The 20,652-nt window shown below is 38.7% G+C and overlaps 1 non-coding gene across 1 annotated transcript; it reads left to right on the forward strand.

The window, feature by feature from the left end:
* Window positions 1-743: 743 nt before the first annotated feature.
* Window positions 744-823, forward strand: LOC147901679 (small nucleolar RNA SNORD24). The gene has a single exon (XR_015541061.1). It is a non-coding gene; the product is annotated as a small nucleolar RNA SNORD24 (small nucleolar RNA).
* Window positions 824-20,652: the final 19,829 nt, after the last annotated feature.

Here is a 20,652-nt window from a genome sequence, read left to right on the forward strand (position 1 = left end):
CAATAGGAGGAACAGGTGCCTTCCAGCTAGGTGGTCCAATAGGAGGAAGGACCTTCCCACATTGCGCCCACTGGCACACACAATTAGTGTCCGGCATATGAAGGCCACCCACTTCCATGGCCAGCTAAAAAACTTTACACAAAGCGTTCTAGTTCGTGATGGAACCTGTGTGGACTGACACCTTTAGCCGCTACACCAATCAAACATTGTTGACATTAAATGGCATCCCTTCTATATTAAAGTTTACCTATGGATCTAGTGAACCCTATTTTTTTTCGAGGTTCCACGGGGGACCTGCTAAATTGCCTGCTATTCTTAGTCGAAACCGACCCGCTACCTTCCCAACTAAGGCGGGGGAGTGCGAGGCTCTCGCTGAGGCTACTGCTTTTCACTCGATCGAATCAAGAACGTGAGGATTTGAACACGGAACGGGCAATATGGGCTTTGGACATGGTTAATACAGGGGTTTTCACGCTCTATTCACCACATGGCCATTGAGTTATGGGAGCCGGGTCGTAGGAGGGCCACAAACAGGGAAGGTCTCTTGGGCTCTTTGTTAGATTGAAGGGTGGGTTAGGGTTAGGGTTAGGGCTCTTGAATCACGTTCCTTTTCCCGTTTTCTCAATATGGTGATCACTCGCTTTCCTCGCTTGCGACGTTCATTTGTAGTTCTTGCTTTCCTCCTCCTCACGCGTCTTCTGACGTGCTCTGCGTTCTCAAAATACATCATTCTATAGCCGAGGGGCCTGTGATGTCAAACATATTTGCTACTCTTGATGGCATGCTCCATCTGATGAGACAAACCACCAAGATCTCTGAGGCCCTTGTCCAGTAGTTGCATTGTTTGGCTGACATGGGTATTGACGATTAGGCCTAGTGTGGTTCGCGCTTTTCCAGTTTACCCTATGTTCTGGGCGTTATTGGTTACTGTCCTGTGCCAGTTTTTGTTTCGGCTTGTTATTCCAGCCCTAGTACTCCTACGTTTTCTGTTCCGTCTGAGTTTGGTTTCCTTGATCGCTGGAAAGTGGCACAAAGGAGGTAATGTCATCTATGGCCTCGAAGATTGGGCTCGTTGTAGTCAATGTTAATTCAACCAGTTTATTTTACTCGCAAGAAGCATGCATATCTTGTTGGCAAATCCTCAAGAATGAAAACGTAAGCACTTTGAGTTTGGCTAATGTCGTCTTTAAGGATTTGAGTTTGAGTTGGCTGAATTTTCGTGTTGCAATGCAGGACTTGGCTTGCTTTTTTTTCACGCTTTGAATTTTTGCGTAGAGCTTTCCTTTGGAAGTCAGGTTTTTCCCTGTTCACGGTTGAAGAGTTTAATTTATTCACCCAAGAAGGATAATTTCAAAAGATTGCTAGGGTCTCACGGCTACATAATTATGCTACTATGCTATTTCTTTCACGCAACCAGAGTGCAAATTTTTTTAATTGTTGAGCTTCATATCAATGTTTGTGTTGAGAAAGGTGGGGTATATTAATTACATTAAGGGATTTGAAAAGTGGGATTACATCCTAGACTTTTGGGCTTGGACAAACCTATTTCTACCTTACAAGAGGTTGATTGAATCGAGTAATTCACAAATGCAAATATATTGCCATTGGTAATGGCAATGGTGGAGATGCTAGGGGGCCCTCTTGCATTGAGTTCTTGACAAATGCAAGTAGACTTAGTGATGGTTGAGAGAGAGCAAGATGAAACACAAGAAACAATTTGTTATTTTGGTTAGAGTTAGTAAAAAAAGTGGCATGAGAATGCTTTGGTCTACTAATGTGGTTTGTGTAAATGCAAGGGGAAAGGAGATACGGGCACTAAATCATGTTAGTCAATTGAAATAGCTATGAATTTACGAAGGAATTGGACAGGGGGCCAAATTCCATGAGTTTAAAAGCCCCTCTTTATGCTTTATGATCAATTGCCTCAAATCTTGATACATTTTGTATGTTGTGAGGTGTACAAGGGATTAAACTCTCAGGGGGTCAAATTCCATGAGTTTGAAAGCCCCTCTTTATGCATTATAATCAATTTCCTTAAATCTCGATACACTTTGTATGTTGTGAGGTGTATAAGGGATTAAACTCTCAGAAGGGACGAAAATTTTGCAGTTTACGATGCATTGTTTGGATAAAGTTTAAAATCTTCATCTTTATGTAGGATTATATCTCAATTGTAGCCATTCAAAATTCTATGTTTGCCCATGTTTGTTACTCTGTCAAGTTTTGGTAACCATTTTCTTGTGTGGTCACTAACATGTGGGATTACATCCTATACTCTTTGGGTTTTGACAAACCTATTCCTACCTTACAAAAGGTTGATTGAATTTAGTTCTTTACAAATGTAAATATATGTGGCAATGATGAACACTCTAGGTGGATGTATTGCGTAGAGGTCTTGACAAATGCAAATATATGTAGTAATGAAATATAAAAATGAATTTGTTATTTTACTTAGAGATTGTAATAAAAGTGCATTAAAAGCATTAGTCTACTAATTTAGTGTGTGTAGTGTGTAAATGCAAGGGGAAAGAAAGGAAGGGCACTAAATCATAGTCACTTGAAAAAGCTATAAACTAACTAAGGATTTCGATAGGGGGCCAAAAACCTGAGTTTGAAAGCTCCTCTTTATGCCTTTGTCATTATAATCCATTGCCTCAAATCTTGATACACTTCTAATGTTGTGAAGTGTATAAGGGTTTGAATCGAAAGGGATAAAAATCTTGCAATCTAGGTTGCATTGTTTGGATAGAGTTTCTAAATCTTAATAGTCAGGTAAGTTAACCGTTTCATTGTAGCCATTTAAAATTCTTTGTTCGCCCATGTTTGTTACTTGGCCAACTAATGTGGTCTCTAACACACAATAAAACCTTTGTAGACTCAACTTGCAACTGTGTTCCTCATAGTAACAATTGTATAGTATCGTAAATGAATCTTTAACATGGTCCATAGAAATGGTTAAGCTCTTTAAAATTACCCTATGAATGCACAATAGATTATATTTCAAATTTATTTAAGTGAGTTGAAAATGACCATGTTGAAATAACATAATAAACTTTTACTTGGTTTGGAGTATTCTTAAAAAGGGACCCCAAAATGGAATTTGGGGCCATTAATCAATTTGTTCATTTACACTTACACTCACTTGACTTTACTAATCTATGTTAAACAAGGGCATATTCAAAATACTTATTTGGCTCACCCCACTTTATTTATCTATATAGAACAAAGGCATATTCAAAATACTTTTTTGTTATGCAAGCATACAAGGCCAAGGCTCTTAAGTGATACAAAAGGCTATTAAGTGATACAAAACTACACTAAAGGGTAGTATTATCTCTATAATAGTTGGGTAATAACTGTAAGTTGATAGAGCATAGGGTAGATTATCTCTATATACTTCAACTCGAGGACAAGTTCTTCAGCTCTACTATTTGACTTGGAAGCTTATCGACAGGAAGCTTATCGCCACAAGCATTAATGAATGGGTGAAATTTATAGGTTCATATCATGAGCCATGTTGCAATTTCTTAATTCTTGTATAATTGAAGCTTAAAAATTGAACCAATACATTTGCTAGAACTTTGTTTGAGAATGCGGGCTGCCCACTTCTATTGTGACAAGGTATTGGCTCTTGCTCCATGAATCACAACTTCTACATGTGTACAAACATGCCAAAGGCCTTTATGAGATTTGTAGCTACCAATTAATTTGTTCATTTACATTTACACTCTTGAAAAGGGACCCCAAAATGGAATTTGAGGCTATTAATTAATTTGTTCATTTACAATTACACTCACTTGACTTTATTAATCCATGCTGAACAGGGGCTTATTCAAAATACCTATTTGGCTCACCCCACTTATTAATCTATATAGAACAAAGGCATATTCAAAATACTTTTTTGTTATGCAAGCATCCAAGGCCAAGGCTCTTCAGTGATGCAAAACTATACTCAAGGGCAGTATTATCTCTATAGTAGTTGGGTAATAAATGAAAGTTAATAGAGCATGGGGCAGATTGTCTATATATACTTCAACCCAAGGACAAGTTCTTCAGCTCAACTATTTGACTTGGAAGCTTATTGCCACAAGCATTAATGAATGGGTGAAATTTATAGTTTCATATCACGGGCGATGTTGCAACTTCTTAATTCTTGTATAATTGTAACTTAAAGATTGAACCAATACATTTGCTAGAACATTATTTGAGAATGAGGGCCGCTTGCTCCTATTGTGACAAGGTATTGGTTCTTGCATCATGAACCACAACAACTACCACATGTGTACAAACATGCCACAGCCTTTATGAGAAAATGGGTGAAGAGAGAATGCCACCAAAGGAAAAGGCTACCCATAGACCTCCCATAGGCTGCCTTTCCGCAATTAGGGGATACAAAATAAAACAAGGGCTAAAAAATGGCAAATGGTAAAGCCCTTCATTTACAAATGATCCAAGTCAAATTGCTCAAATTGGATGGGGAGAAGACTAAAATTTGGTTATGCTACATGTTGAATTATGCACTCCAATAAGGATTTTCACCCTTTATTGGACAAAAAATTAGATAAATCTCTTTCATAAAGCAGGTGAGAGGGACAAGCTCAATAACTACCACACAATAATAGTAAGATCAACTATGGCTAAACTCTTTTGAACTATTATGGAGGAAAAAATCCATGTGGGTAGAAATGCACTCAAAGAGAGCCTAAGGCCAATAAGATTTTAGGCACACATTTAGCATAGTTGCCCATGTGCTTACTGATGGAGGAAATTCGCCCACAAGGTGAGGGCTCATTTTCTTGCTTTAAAGAATCCTTTGATATAGAACCAAGACTTAGTCTCTGATAGAGAATGCAAAGCATTGGAGTTCCCAAAGACTACATGCAAGTAGTTGTAAAACTTTATGAGCATGCTTGATGTCATGTCAGGATGAGAGGGCACTTATATGAGGCCTTTATAGTAGTATTGGAGTAAAGAAAGTTGCCCATTCTCACCCCCATTATATGGTCTTTGGATTGATGAGTTGTAAGAATTGGTTACAAAGTATACAACCCAAGTGGAGCTAATGGAACCTCAAATTGGTGCACAAGTCATTCTCTTACTCTTGTATGAAGATGACATTGTTCTACAAAAAAAGACACAAGAAGATGCTCAAATTTTGATGCAAGTACTACTGGGTATCTTCCACCAAATTAGTGGACTTTTAGTAAACATAGGCAAAACAACAATTATGTTGGTGAAGACTCTCAAGAGAACACCACCTCAAATCACTTATTCCGGGGAGGACATTATCTTGCCATAGATGTCCTTTTAGATTGTTCATGGCATAGACGTGTGGACAAAAGGATTTGAGCTAGTTGGAAAAGCTACTATTTCTTTGAGAATACTTGTAGGCAAGTTGAGATATGTTGCTAGAATTTAAAAAATTATATCTTTTTGACACATTGGTGACACCATGCTACTTTACTGCGTAGAGGCTTGCTGTGGGAGATAGCCTAGAATGAGGTGGATAAAATCTAGAAGCATTACATAACTAAGGCCAGAGATAAGACATAGGCTCAAGGAGGGAAAGGGTAGGACTTCATCAGTGCACAAAGAGGATTGAAAGCTTGCCAAGAAAGATCTCAAAGAAATGCTAGACAAGTGGGAGAATCAAAAGAGGGCGGTGAGGAGACATCTTGACACCATAGGTAGGCTCAAGGAGGGAAAGGGTAGGCTCCTTAGGATTAGATAAACTTCTTTAGGTTTTCAATGGCTCTTTATCGAACTTGTAAAAAACTTTGTACTGATCAAAGTGGCAAGGATAAATATGTAAATGTGAGCCCCTTACCTTGCCAAATTGTGTCTTCTATTTCTTCTATAGAAACTGCCAATAAAATCATTGTTAAAGGTCACGAGCAAACATGAAGTATATCAAAAGGAAGGTGGGTGGTAAAACAACTTGATAGGAGAAGGAAAATATGGTATGGCAATAAATTTTTGACATCTTGAAAGGGTAGAGTGAAAGATTTTAGAACCATGGATGGAAAAAAATCAAAATGGAAAATATTGATTCAGCATGTGTACATGCATAAAGAGCTTGTCTAGTTGGATCATCCAAAGTATCTTCCACAGCAGAGACCAAATTGTGAGTGACTTCTTTGAGAGTTTGTATAACATGACTCGATATTCTTTTATTTTCATTTGTGTCACTCTTTTTATATTTTTGTTCAAATATATACCCTTCATCTTATGAGCAATGGAAGTCGACAGAGTGCATTTTAGGATTCATGAATATGATACATGGACCTATAGGGGAATTGTAATATTCAGGTAAATCTACAACATAGCTTGTCCAATCAGGTATCTTTTTCTATGATCATTATTACCAATTATTGGACAAGGCCAACACATGATGTGTTGAAAAAACTAGACCTACAAGCATGAACATTATTGATTGGCCAATTCCTAAAGGTAAACTGATAGAGAGTTAGAAAGCCAAAATTTTTACAAAAATATAGCATTCCTTATGACCAGGAATTGCAACTAGGATATGCAGAATATACATTTGCATGCCAATCACAGTCTTTGTTGAGCTATTTAGTCATTTGGCAATTAAAGTTTGTAAAACAATGCTCAATTATAAGGCCAATGGCACATAAGATATTTTAAACTTCTTGGATATGATGGTTGGGATATGATAATATCCACCTCACTATACTGTGAGGTCCTTTGTAGCTCAATACAACTCAAATACATGGTTGTGACTCATATTTTTATATTTTCCTATTATTATAAACAGTGTAGGTTCATTGGAAATCAACTTATTCAATTGACATTATGGTTAATGAGAATGGAAACATGCATACAAAAATGTACACTTGCATAATTGCTCCACGACATTCATATGGAGATTGAAGGAAGTGTTTCAGCAGGATTTGCATTCGTGCTCAACAACAAGAAGGTAATCTTTGGAGAGTTTATTTAATTTAATATTTGATTTGTTAACACTTCTTGTTAATAGGTTCTTCAAAGGAGAGAAAGCACACTTCAATGCAGAATTATTGAGATAGGTCAAAATTGATAATTACAGGTACTCAAGACTAATGATTTTTTACAATGTCATAAAAAAAGATAGGGAAGTACTGTGTTTCTACTCTATTCTAAAAGTTAAATAGAATGTTGTTTTTTCTATCCTAATAAGCTACTTCCTATCAAGTAGCCTTTAGGCAACAATTGATTCTATGGGGGTCCTGAGATGAAAGCCATTTTGCTAGCATCTACTAAATAGACACTATCACTACTTGGATGCAAGGTAACAGTCGGACATAATGGACTGGTCATTCTTTGTTAACTCTAATGAAGAGCAAGAATAGCACAAATTCTACTAGCACTTGTACAATGACTTTGTTAATATATTGATTACTTGTAACTTCACTCTTTGGTTGTAATCACAGCATTGTACATGCCCTTTGTTAATATATTGATATTGATTACTTGTAACTTCACTCTCTGGTTGTAATCGTAGCATTGTACATGCTTTTAAAATATATATCCATATTCATGAGTCAAATCTCTCTCTGTCTCTGTCTCTCTCTCTCTCTCTCTCTCTCTCTCTCTCTCTCTCTCTCAAAAGAAGGACCATTTCTATAGAATTTTCTCTCTATGATACATGCATGAATGCCAAAAGAAGTTAACATGTATTACAATCCAAAATCATTTTTCAACAGGAGTACAATGTGAAATCAATAATAACGATAAAAAATATACTTGGTATTGATGATCATTTCATTGCAGTGTCTGTAGACAATGCAGGAGATCTTTAGCTTAAAACTCTAGATTAATATAAAAAATAGTGTTCAAAGGACAAAGGATTTCCATTCTTACATCCATGTGCATTGGTTCAAATTGCTCCCAACTTATTGGTATTTTGTGGGCAGCGATCCAATGCAATAGCTAGTCTCTTTAGAGCATTGCCAATTGCATAAATCAGTGTTACCAGCTTTTTACAAGATAAGCCCTTTGTTGTACATAACAATTAAAATACTTCTTCTAGGCAATGGAGAACCACTTACAAGACGACCAATGTATGAGTATTTTTAATAGTTGAAATGGAAGCACCCTCGCATTGGTAGATGAAGTGCTTCTAGACTCCAATGTTGACTACATTTGCTGATGGTTACAGAAATTAGCATTTGGATATTTAACATAAATCTTCATCCCTTTATGTAGATTAGATGAATAAAAATTTAATTTGAATGTTAGGGGATGATCATAAGGCAAATTGATTTGAGATTGCAAAATGCAAACCATTTGGCAATTTGGTCTAATGGTTCTTTGGGATTCTTCAATTCGAAGGAGATTGCTGGGTCCACCCTACCCATGGCTGAAGGGAGCCGCATGCACGAGGAAGCTGCACCAGCATGCCTCCTTTTGAAGAGCCTATCGGAGAAGAGGGTGATGAGATTGATTTTGCTGAAGATAACCTTGTGACGAATGAGCGAGCAGCACACGGAGTTGAAGAAGCAAAGGAATGAAAGGACTTGTTTGCAGCCTAAGAAGTGCATCTCAAGACCCAAACATGGAAAAGTTGCCATTTGACACGCCAATGGAGACTCACTACTACAATCAGAAATAAACTTACTATTCATTTGTTGTAGTGAGGAACACATATGAAGAGTATGAGCATTGCGGCGCAAGCTTTTCTGCTCATCTACATGGAGTAGGCCTTGGATATACTCATCTATTTCAGTCCTAGTAAGCGGAGGCTGAGCTTCAGGGCGGGGACTGAATTTTGCTGGAGTTTCCAGGAACTCTGAAGGTGGATCACAATAGGGGGAAGATGGGGTACACCTGCTGACAATCTGCAAATCTTCTTCAAATAGCTTAAGAACCTTTTTAATCTTCTCTCTAGTAGGAACATGTACAAGAGTACCACCAATAGTTACTGCCATCTGGTCTATTGAGAGACCAAAGGGAAGCTGGCGATTCAGAAAATATGTTCCTATTACTAAATCAACACCCTAAGATTCAAGCTGATAAAAATCAATTTCGATGGGATGATCTTGTACGGAGATAGGGATTCTTGAGGCAAACCGTTTGCATGCCACTATTCCACCGCCCATAGTTGATCCTTTCATTTGGTCATGGGGCTCAAGGGTTTCCCAATAGTAGGAAGGGAGAGCGTGGTATTTACACCCATTGAATCCAAACCCAGTATGTACAAGAGCGATGAGAGGATAAGGAACAACACCTGCAGGTCGAGTCAAGACTTTGATCAACTAGGTTTTCATGGGGTTACGTACAGGGGAGCAGGTTGTTGGAAAAAGTCATAAAAAGAGAAAACTGACGGACAGTTCTTAGAAGAGGAAGTATAGAGGGAACATTGGGACATATGTTCACTGACCTTCTAATCTAAAGAATCTATGGACCCTTGAAGCTTTTGACAATTATTAGTAATTAGCTTCAAATGGGTTTTGAGACCATTAATGCTAATACTAAGACTCTCAAATTGTTCGTAGCAGGATGGACGAACAGAACTAGGTGGGATATTGGAGCTGAATGTAGGAGGAGGGGCAGATAGAGTATGCACAAGAGTTTGCCAAAATGGAGAGGGTGACAAACTAGTAGTATCATGGACATTGTGTGGAGGACAAAAAACGGATGGACCGGAATAGATACTTACAGAAGGAAAACGTTGTACAGGTGCAGATGCTTTGGAAGTTTGCGAGACTTTTGAATAATCAAAGAATTCTTCAGAAGTCTCAAGGTCCCGAGTGCGGAAACTTCTCTGAAATCCTTTGCCATGGTCGCGGCCGCGATTGTGCCCAGAATGAGATGGGCGAAGATAGGCATCAATATCTTCATGGCCATTCTCGTCATTCGATGCAGAAGTGATCTCAATATCAATATGGGAGCTTCGGTGCTAAGGGAAGTTCATAAAACTGTAAGAGGGAAACTCCTCGGAAGAACTTGAATCAGAGTGTGCAGTGAAAGCACTAGGGAGTGTCAGATTCGGAACATTCAAACAATGATTCGTCTGTAACTCCCTGGGAGACAACTTCCCAGTTGTCAGGCTAATTGATCATGGCGAAGAACCCTTTAAGCTGTTTCTGTTGTAGATTACATGGTTGTTGGGGGCAATCTCTTGCAAAATGACCTTTCCTTCCACAGATAAAACAGCTAGAAGAGATAGCCTTGTGATTCTGATTAAAACTACGGTGGTGAAGGAACTGCTAGGGGCGACAGTGATATCAGCACCATCATCTGAGTTTCCTGATCTTGGGAAATTGAGAACTACCACATGAGCATCTGGAGGATTTCTTCTCTCTACGTTTAAAAGAACGTGACCTACGAGAAGAGGTAGAAGTCGGGGGATAGAAGTCGTGATGGCCAATGAACTGCTGACCAATATCTAGAGAAACAAGGCCAATCTTCTTAAGCTTTTGTTGCAATGTATATTCTATACATTGTCTACGAATGTAGACCTGAACCATCTGAAAGAGGTTAGCAAATGTAAAATCAGCAATAGTCTTTTACACTTCAGTTGGTTTATTATCAATGCTGATCAGCTTTGTCTGTGCCTCTATCAGGGCCATAATAGCTTGTCCTAATTTATGCGATAAACTATACAGATAATGATGCTTAGCAGATGTATTCGCAAAAATTCCAGCCCTATATACCAACTGCTATACATGAGCATTGTAAGCTTCTAGTTGGAATAAATCACACAATTGAGGGCCGAGAATTCATTGGAGGCCTGAGCGCGATAATCAATGAGCGTTGGAAGGAACTGATTCGAGATGGTAGCAATCAGTGCATCAGGAGCATTAGGCTGGTGGTAATTGCCTTGCTACAATTTTCCATTCATGATGTCATTCTGCTTTTTATAGCAATCTTTAGCCATATGACCCATTTTACCACAGTAGTAGCATTCAACATTGTTGTTTACATTTTGGCCTCTTTGCCATCCACCATGACCTCTTTGGCTCCCCTTTCCTCTAAGGTTACCACATCCTCCTCCATAGGACTGGTTTCCTTGAATTTGCTACATATTCTGATTTCTGCCACGACCCCCAAATCGGCCTGCTCTACCTCTGCCTCTACCTTTCTCTCTCTTTCTACCTCTCTTTCTCTCCCCCTCTCTCTTTCATTCTCTCTCTTTCTACCTCTCCCTCCCCCTCTCTCTTTCTTTCTCTCTCTTTCCCTCCCCCTCTCTCTTTCTTTCTCTCTATTTCTACCTCTCTTTCCCTCCCCCTCTCTCTTTCTTTCTCTCTCTTTCTACCTCTCTTTCCCTCCCCCTCTCTCTCTCTCTCTCTCTCACTCTCTCTCTCTCTCACTCTCTCTCTTTCTCTCTCTCTCACTCTCTCTCTCTCACTCTCTCTCTTTCTCTCTCTCACTCTCTCTCTCTCTTTTTCTCTCTCTCACTCTCTCTCACTCTCTTTCCCTCCCCCTCTCTCTTTCTCCCTTTCTCTCGCTGAAGTCCTTGAATAGACTTCTATAATCTTTTCTTGTGTAGGCTGCAAATCAATGGAATATTTGGAAATTATGGAATAAATATATTTGGCTATCTTAAGCGAAATATTTAAAAAAAAACTTAGCAGAGTCTTGCAAGGATGACCGTATCTGTAACCTCTCTTTCCCTATTCCTTAGTGCCTTTCTACAATCCTTTGTAAGGTTAAACTATGCAATTGAATCTACATCCTTAAAACTAGTAAATATCATCGGTCCTAGTGCACTTAGCCTCTTTGCAAAACCTATGTAGTCTCCAACGAGAGTAGAGGTGGGAGGAGGCATGCACTCCTTCATTTGCATCTTTTTTAGCTCTTCAAAGTCCATCTTTGCTCTAGTTGCTATGCCGTGTGTCACTTCCTTATCTTCACCTCATCTACCGTTGGAATTCTTGCAGGTGGTACAAGTAGAATGTCTCTCATCTTTATGTCAGACAATTATTATCTTGAATAAGCTTGTTGTATCTCCACCTCACCAGTTTTAGGGTAGTTATATCCTTGTTCATGATGGTGTCCAATGGCTATGGGCAGCAAGAAGCACTGTATCTTGAAAGAAATCTGTTTAAAAATGTTAATCTTCTATAGCCCCTTGCAATGCCCATATTGCAACTCCCTGCCATCGATATAGCCAAGGTTGACCAGTATTTACACCACTTAGCGATGGAAGGTCTCGGTCAAATAGATTGAGACATAAAATCCTGTGACACGAAGTGGGAGGGTCCTGCTGTAAATGCCAAGGTCACATACATCAAGAATGCGTGGTGAGGTTACAAAGGCGAAGGAGCTGCCTTGACCTCCCTTCCATCAATGCACCCACAGCCCCAAGCACAGCCGCAACCACAAGCACCAATGCACTCCCTTTGATCTGCACAATATTTATGTATGTAAGATGCTGAGGGTTTCTGTGCCAACTGATGCATTGAAGGCCAGAGCATTGGAAGAAGCCATGTGCTTGGGCGATGTCATACATCCGGGCATTATCCGAGCAATAGGTCTAGTCCATGACAATAACCCAATGATACTATTTTTGTTTTGGAATGGAAATCATTTAGAAAGATGGCTAACCTACCTCGGACATGACAGAAAGTCACCATCTCCTATGTTTCACAGAGATGATGCAGAAATGCCTGCTAGAGCTCCATGGGTCCATCATCATGTATTTGATATTTTAAGTACACTAGTTCGCACTATTCATTACATGCACCAACACAATGTCCTGCATAATGATTTGCATGCACAAAACATTATGCTACACTTCTCCGAGTCATCCGAGAAAGTGTATCTGGGCATTTGTGATTGGGGAATGATGACCCCATGGAGCACTAGGAAGCACTATCCCGCATTACTCAGTTTTGACAACCCCAACATTGTGCAGAGTTCCATTGCTAGATTTTGTCACATTGCTCCAGAGTGCCTCTGCACCAATCCCCCACCTTTTGATGTTGCACAAGATGTGTATGCCATGTCTCATCCCATCCTGAAGATCTTGGACTTTGTGCACCATCGCCAAGTATGGGACCCCCAGAAGCTCTAATCGGGTGTCTACAATGATTTGCTATTCTAGGAAAGTCAGCCGAACCGAATAGACATCCAAGTACTATAGATTTTTGTGGTTTTTTTAACATTGCTCCAAGATGTGGTATACAACTCAGTCCAAACCAAGGACTTAGACCAGCAAATGACTGAATCTTTCTTGGATGGGATGTAACATGAGTGACTGATCATGAATACTTGTAACATTATTATTTTTATATATCATCCAAGTTTGGATCCACTCCATTGTTCAAGTTTGTATATTTACAATGACATGATAAATGATGCAATAAGTAATGTTTAAATATTGTTTGTATAAGTAAATGATGCGATAAAAATGATGATCCAATTGTCAAATATGATAAATGATGCAATAATTAATGTTTAAATATTATTTGTATACGTGAATGATGCGATAAATATGATGGTCCAATTTTAAAATATGATAAATGATGCGAGAATAAATATTTGAATATTGTTTGTATTGGCTTAATGTTGTTTAATTGTTTAATATTATATGTGGTTATAAATTAATTCTATCTTGTTGTCATTTTTTAGGCTAAGTATGAGCATGGAGAGAGAGAACTTAGAGAACATTCTTTCACAGGATCCTCCCCAACCAAAGCAACCTCCAATCCAAGAGGGCCCACAAGGTACTTTTGTGCCTCAAGACGCTGATTTAGCAGACCAGCTAAATCACGCCAAGGCTCAGGCTATCTTACAAGTGCAAAGAGAGATGCTGGGTAGAGAGGGGCTAGGTATTTTTTGTTGCTAGATCTAGTGGATGACGATAACATGCAAGGCAACCCGCTCTCTCTTCAACAAGTACAGAGACTATGTCCATCAGAGTTCATAAGAAACACCTTGTTTCTTCATTCAGGAAATGCTAGGAATAAATATGCATAGCTCAAGTTGTTAGACTTGTGATACCGACACTTTTGATTTTGAGGACCTCACTAATATAGATTCGCAGGGTGCAGGACCAAGCACTTAGGGAATGGCAGATGTGGATCCTACTGCATAATTACCTACATTGTAAACTTCATATATAACTTTGTAATACTCTTCTTTGAATATAATGATCTGGGTTAAATGCATTTGTTTCATTGTACAATTTTTATCATTCTCCAACTTCTTATGCAATGATGGTTCAAATGATATAAGTGAGTGATTCAAGTGGACTAAGTGATATAAGTGACTTAAGTGATTTAAGTGGACTAAGTGATTTAAGTGCCCATTGTCTATCAGCAGCATTCTCCTAAAGCTTGATGCACTTCTAACAATCTAGCAAGAACTAGAAAAGAAGTGGCAAATCTAGTTTGACAAAAGTGCCTGAGTTGCTTCACAAACTGCTCTCTGAATACTGCATGCAAGTATTGATGACTCTTTATAAAACTCACTATGGCATTAGCATCTTGTAGTACTGGTTGCACAAATGGCAATTGTCCAATATCCTTCAAGAATAAGTTGAGAGTATGAGTGCCACATGGCACCCATGTCAGAGTGGGACACTTTGCATGACCATCTCACCCGCGGTCTTGTAATTCGATGCATTATCTGTTACTAATGTAGTAACATTCTCACTACCACCAACTTTACAAATTGCTTTTTCGTATATTTTTACAATATATGCTAAAGTTTTGTCTTTTAGAAATGTATTAATACTCTCCAAAAACATAGTTCCCTTGGGAGTAATGCACATTACATTTATCACTTCCTATTTCGAGAAAATGTTGCTTAATGAGAGTAGAACTGCCTATAAACTTGTGTCCACAATATTCACACTGCAAGAAAGAAATTGAGGCATGTACTTTTCGTATATCCATCACGTATGACCAAATCTTACTGCGCACCATGCTTTTGAAGTTGCCAAAAACAAAATGCAAAAAAACTAATTTGAGTATACAATAAAAACATACTACAATACAATTTTATAAAAAACAACACATATCCTTTAAAAAACACATTCAAGCATGCAATATATTAATTGTCATTCAATCACGCTCTATTAAAAGAATATGAAATATTCATTTAAAAGAAACTGTAAGAATAAGTAATAAAAATTAAGACATTGATTCATTTCTATTGAAAGAATATACTCAAATTGAAAATCATTCATTCACATTCTATTGAAAAAATATTATATATTCATTCAAAAGAAAGTGAAAGAATTGAGTAATAAAAAGAGAGATGGATTCATTTTTTTTAACGAATACACTCAAATTGAAAATCATTCATTCACATTCTATAGAAAGAATATTAAACATTCATTCAAAAGAAAGTGTAAGAATGAGACAACTCTTCTAATAACTTTTAAAACTTTCAATTCATACACTTTAAAACTCTTTGTATTCTTTCACATTCTATTGAAATAATATTAAATATTCATTCAAAGAAAGTGTGAGAATACAAACACAAAATAAAATCATATTTCTCACAAGAGATCTAGGGAACTCAATGAGGAGATTCTAGAACTCCCACATATAGGGAACTCAACAAGGAGATCCTAGAACTTCCACATACAAAAATTCTCACAAGAGATCTAAGGAACTCAACAAGGAGATCCTAGAACTCCCACAAACTAATTTCATAATTTCATAGACACAAAAACAAGCCCATTTCTCACAAGAGATCTAAGGAACTCAACAAGGAGATCATAGAACTCCCAGATATAAAAATTCTGACAAGAGATTTAAGGAACTCAACAACGAGATCCTAGAACTCCCACAAATAGATTTCATAATTTCATAGACATAAAAACAAGCCCATTTCTCACAAGAGATCTAAGGAACTCACCAAGGAGATCCTAGAACTCCCACGTACAAAAATCTATCCACATGAGATCTAAGAAACTCAACAAGGAGATCCTAGAACTCCCACAAACAGATTTCATAGACATAAAAACAAGCACATTTCTCACAAGAGATCTAAGGAACTCAACAAGGAGATCCTCAAACTTCCACAAATAAATTTATCTCACAAGAGATCTAAGAAACTCAAAAAGGAGATCCTAGAACTCCCACAAACACATAAATTTCAAACACATAAATATCTAAAACATTTTTATCACAAGAGATCAAAGGAAATCAATAAAGAGAACCTAGAACTCCCACAAACAAAAGAACAAAGACCAAAACCAAAAACCTCACAAAGATCTCAGGAACTCAAAATGAGATCCTAAAGCTCCCTAACAAAAAATCCATCTTATTTTGGACCTTCTAGATTGCTATCACAACCTTATGGACCTTTCTTCGTCTTTTCCTTGTTTTATCTCTTATGCTCGGCTGGGGAACTAAGCATCAGATAAAAGACATTGGCAAACAGTGAGCTTATATGTGGAAATGCAGTAACATATTTGTCCTAATATAGGTTTATTCGTACGAATAAAATTTATTCGTACAAATATGTGGGGATGACATGGTGATTTATCTAAAAAACGTGACGTGTCACCACTTTTTTAACCAATTTTTTCTTCCATTCAAATCATTCGAGTGATTTTCCCAAATTTTTCAAATCACAAATTTGAATTTTTCTACTTAGGCTATCGTACGAAGAGTAGGGTATTCTCAGTATATGCAAGGTTCCAAGGATTTTTGTCACCTACAGGTATATTGGTGTTGTCATTTGTAATATAAGTGTAGCTTAGGACCTCGAGTCGTATTCTGGTGAGAGACCTAGGCTTAAGTTTGGTAAGAAAACATAATGCATGCATGTGTGAAACGATTGTGCAACATCATGATTGGGCCAATGAAGGCTTTCGCCTCCATTGGGGGTTGAAAGGTTTAGGATGAGTTTAAGGTTAGAGGGAGGTTTAGGTTCAGAAGCGGTTCAGGGTTTAGAAGAGGGTCCAAGGTTTAGAAGAGCTTTAGGGATCAGAAGGAGGATCCAAGGTTCAGGGTAGAGTACATGGCAGAGAGCTCGTCTCCCTTGTAGATCATGGAAGTCAAGGGTTGAGGAACTAACAGTTTAGGGGGAGCATAGGAGTGGGAGAGGAAGAAGGTGTAAGAGCATGGGAAAGGAGGAGAGAGTGGAGAAGGGAGGAGGAGGAGGGAGGAGAAGGGAGGAGGAGGAGGAGGAGGAGGGAGGAGGAGTCGGGAGGAGGATAGGGAGAGGAGCGGTTGGAGGAGAGGGGAGGAGAGTTGCAAGTTTAAACATGCTTTTGGATGTGGAGTGCAAGGAAGCATGGACACTTGGAGACAATTGCTTGGAATACCAAAGTAAAACTCAACACAATGCCCCAAAGAGTGTGGGCTTCATTCCATTATGGGGTATTTATACAAGTTGGAGAGATTATCTCTCTACATGTAGGAATCATAAGACATTCTCTCTCTACATATAGAACTTGCATCTAGAAGTTGCATGTAGGAGTTGCAAGTTGCATGTAGGAACTGCATGTAGGACTTGCATGTAGAACATATATGTAGGAGTTGCATGTAGTACTTGCATGTAGAACATGCAGGTAGGAGTTGGATGTAGAACTTGCATGTAGGAATCACATGTAGGACTTACATGTAGAACATGCATGTAGGAGTTGCATGTAGAACTTCCATCTAGGAATCGCATGTAGAACTTGCATGTAGGAATCGCATGTAAAACTTGCATGTAGAACATGCATGTTGGATTCGTAAGAGAGATTACTCTTAGCCTTATGCAAGTACAAGTGGAGGTTTGGCGCTACTCTACACACATTCTGTGCTACCTAAGTCCATGTTCAAAAAGAGACAACTTACTCTTGGATCCATTTTATTACCTGTCCTTGGGTTATGGCTTATTTTGATGTTGGAGCTGGGATGTCATGCATGTGACCCAGTGGTGGCTGTTGAACTTGTGGCATGCCAATTGCTCCTATAGTAAGCTTATACAATTTTTGGTCTATAGCCAGGAAGCTTATATCCACTTGAGGAGAGGTAGAGGCTGTGAATTTAGGAGGGGATCTCGTTGCTAAGGCTATGGACTCTGTCATCACATCTTATTGGAAAGAGGTTTGGAGGGGGTCGTGTTATTTGTTGAGGCTAGCATTTCTTGCTATCTTGCATTCATGTTGGATGGGGTTGCACCCGGATCATTGAACTTGTAGATCAACTTGTATGCCAGTGTGATATTTGTGCATTTAGGAGATGGCTGTGATGTTTGGATGGAGTCTTGTTGCTGAGGTTGCAGACTCTTTTGTCAAATCATCTTGAGATTTGGCATAGCTTCTTGTCCTGCTTGTTTGTGAATTCATTACATGCTTTGAGAGTATGGAATCAAAGCGTGTATATTAGTATTGATGCAATCGATTATGTGCCTATGCAAAATCATGTTAGTGCACATGATTTGTCAACTAGGTAGGGACTAGCTATATGCTTATTTGTGAGATTTCATAGGGCAACTAAGACTCAATCATCCCTAGGTGAAAATTGATTAGGTCTACCTATATGTACAAAAACGTGCACATGCCAGCAGTGAGTGTGGGTGTAACAATCTAGTGCAAATTATATGTGTAATGTGCAAATGCCAGTGAGTGTGCATGTAACAATCTAGTGCTAACTATTGAAGACTTGGGATTCCCAAATCTTCATTATTGCAAGGGATGGCTTGCATGTTGATGTAGTAGCGCTTCAGTCGGCTCCCATTTATGGTTGTGTTGAATTAGACTCCATCCAATGTTTCTAGCAGCACAGCTGTGATGGGATTCATTTTTCTAACTCGATAAGGTCCTTGACCTAGATACTTGAGTTTTCACTTGTGGACTTTAACATTGTACAAAAAACCAGGTCACCTTCCTAGATGTCTTTGGCTTTAAGTTTTCTGTCAAACCACTATGCCTTTCTTCTATGTTTTTCTATTGTCATGGCATGGTAGGAGACTAATCTAGTCTCTATATGCTTCTCCAATTGATAGAGTCTTTCTTTTAAGGATGCATGATCTCCCATCTATTCTGCATGATCTCCCATCTATTCCTCTACTACTATGCGTAGGCTTGGTATTACAAATTCCAATGGGACCACAGCTTCAAGACCGTACACCAATTGAAAATGTGCATTCCATGTACTAAACTTGAGTGTGGTTTGGTATGCCCATAAGGCTGCATTTAGTTTCTCTGCCCAATCAAAACGCTTTGGTTCTACTACCTTGGTGAAGATAATGCATAATATTTTGTTGGTGGATTCGGTTTGTCCATTTCCTCGGGGGTAGTAGGGTGTGCTCTTTCTATGGATTACCATAAATCCACACAACAGTTCGTGGATAAAATCATTGACAAAATGCATGCCCCTATCTGACACAATTTCAATGGGGCATCCGAATCAGGTGATCACATTCTCGTACAAGAACCTTGCTGTGCCTCTAGCATCTACCTTTCTGACTGCTTTAGCTTTAGTTTCAACCCATTTGGTAAAATAATCAGTGGCCACAGTGATGTAGCATACCTGTGTTCCCTTTGCTGTTGGATGGATGGGACCCACAAAATCAATCCCCCATTTTTCAAATGGTTTTTGTGCAACAATAGTTGTTAGGGGATTGAAGTCCTTATGTTGTGGTTTAGTAGTCTGTTGGCATATATCATAGCATTTGACATAATCATAGGCATCTACCCAAAGTGTTGGCCACCAGTAGCCTACGCGGAGGAATTTTCTTGCTATGGCTTAGTGTCCTCCTGCAATGCCTTCATGGACTTCACTGAGGATCGGCATGATCTCATGTGGCATTACACATCTCCTTAAAACCTGGTCCTTGCCCATCTTGTATAGTTGTCCTACACTGAGTTGATAGGATGCAACTTTTAAAATTAGTTTTCTGGCATCGACTCCTTTCATTTTAGGGGGTGGTCTTCCTGCCATTAAGTACCCAATGATACCTGCACACCATTCTGGAACAACATCTATTTGAAATAGTATGGCATGTAGCAAGTCATCTTCTACTCTAGTGGTTTCTTCTCCTGACTTGACAGGAGACATATGATCGGCAATGTAGTGTTGGGCACCTTTGTAGACGACTATTTTGAAATTGGATTCTTGAATCAAGAGGATCCATCTGGTTATTTTTCTTGTTGTACATAGACGGTTCACATGATAAAGCAATTCTTAATGGTTGGTGTAGAAGATGAAATCATTTGCCAATAGATAGTGTCAAATTTCTTAACACTATACACCATTGCTAGGGCTTCTCTTTCTATGGTGGTATAGTTGATCTGTGCATTATTTAGTTGTCAACTGGAAAAGTAGAATGGGTAGTCTTTCTTATGTTCACTACATTGGCAAAGAACACTCCCAATCGCATACTTGGAGCCCTCAATATGAGCATGAAAATCAATATCCCAATTGGGAGACATAAGGATGGGTGCTGTGATTAGGTGCCACTTTAAAAGCTCAAAGGCTTGGTCGCACTCTTATGCCCATAAGAATTCCACTAATAATTTGTAAAGTGGTCTGACTATCATGGCTTACCATAAGATAAATGTTCTAGAATAGCCGGCATGTCCCATTAAGACCTATACACCTGTGGAATTTGTAGGAGGAGGCAACTCCATGATGATTTTGATTTTGCAGTTGCAATAACATGTTGAGCAACAATGTATCCCAAAAAAACTCCATGGTGGGTGATCATGAACTAGCATTTTGTTGCATTTAGGAAGATGCCATACTCCCTGCA

This window comes from Dipteris shenzhenensis, chromosome 5, assembly GCF_047967505.1.
Source record: "Dipteris shenzhenensis isolate YYH24624 ecotype China chromosome 5, Dip_SZ_1.0, whole genome shotgun sequence".
In the NCBI taxonomy this organism is placed as follows: domain Eukaryota; kingdom Viridiplantae; phylum Streptophyta; class Polypodiopsida; order Gleicheniales; family Dipteridaceae; genus Dipteris; species Dipteris shenzhenensis.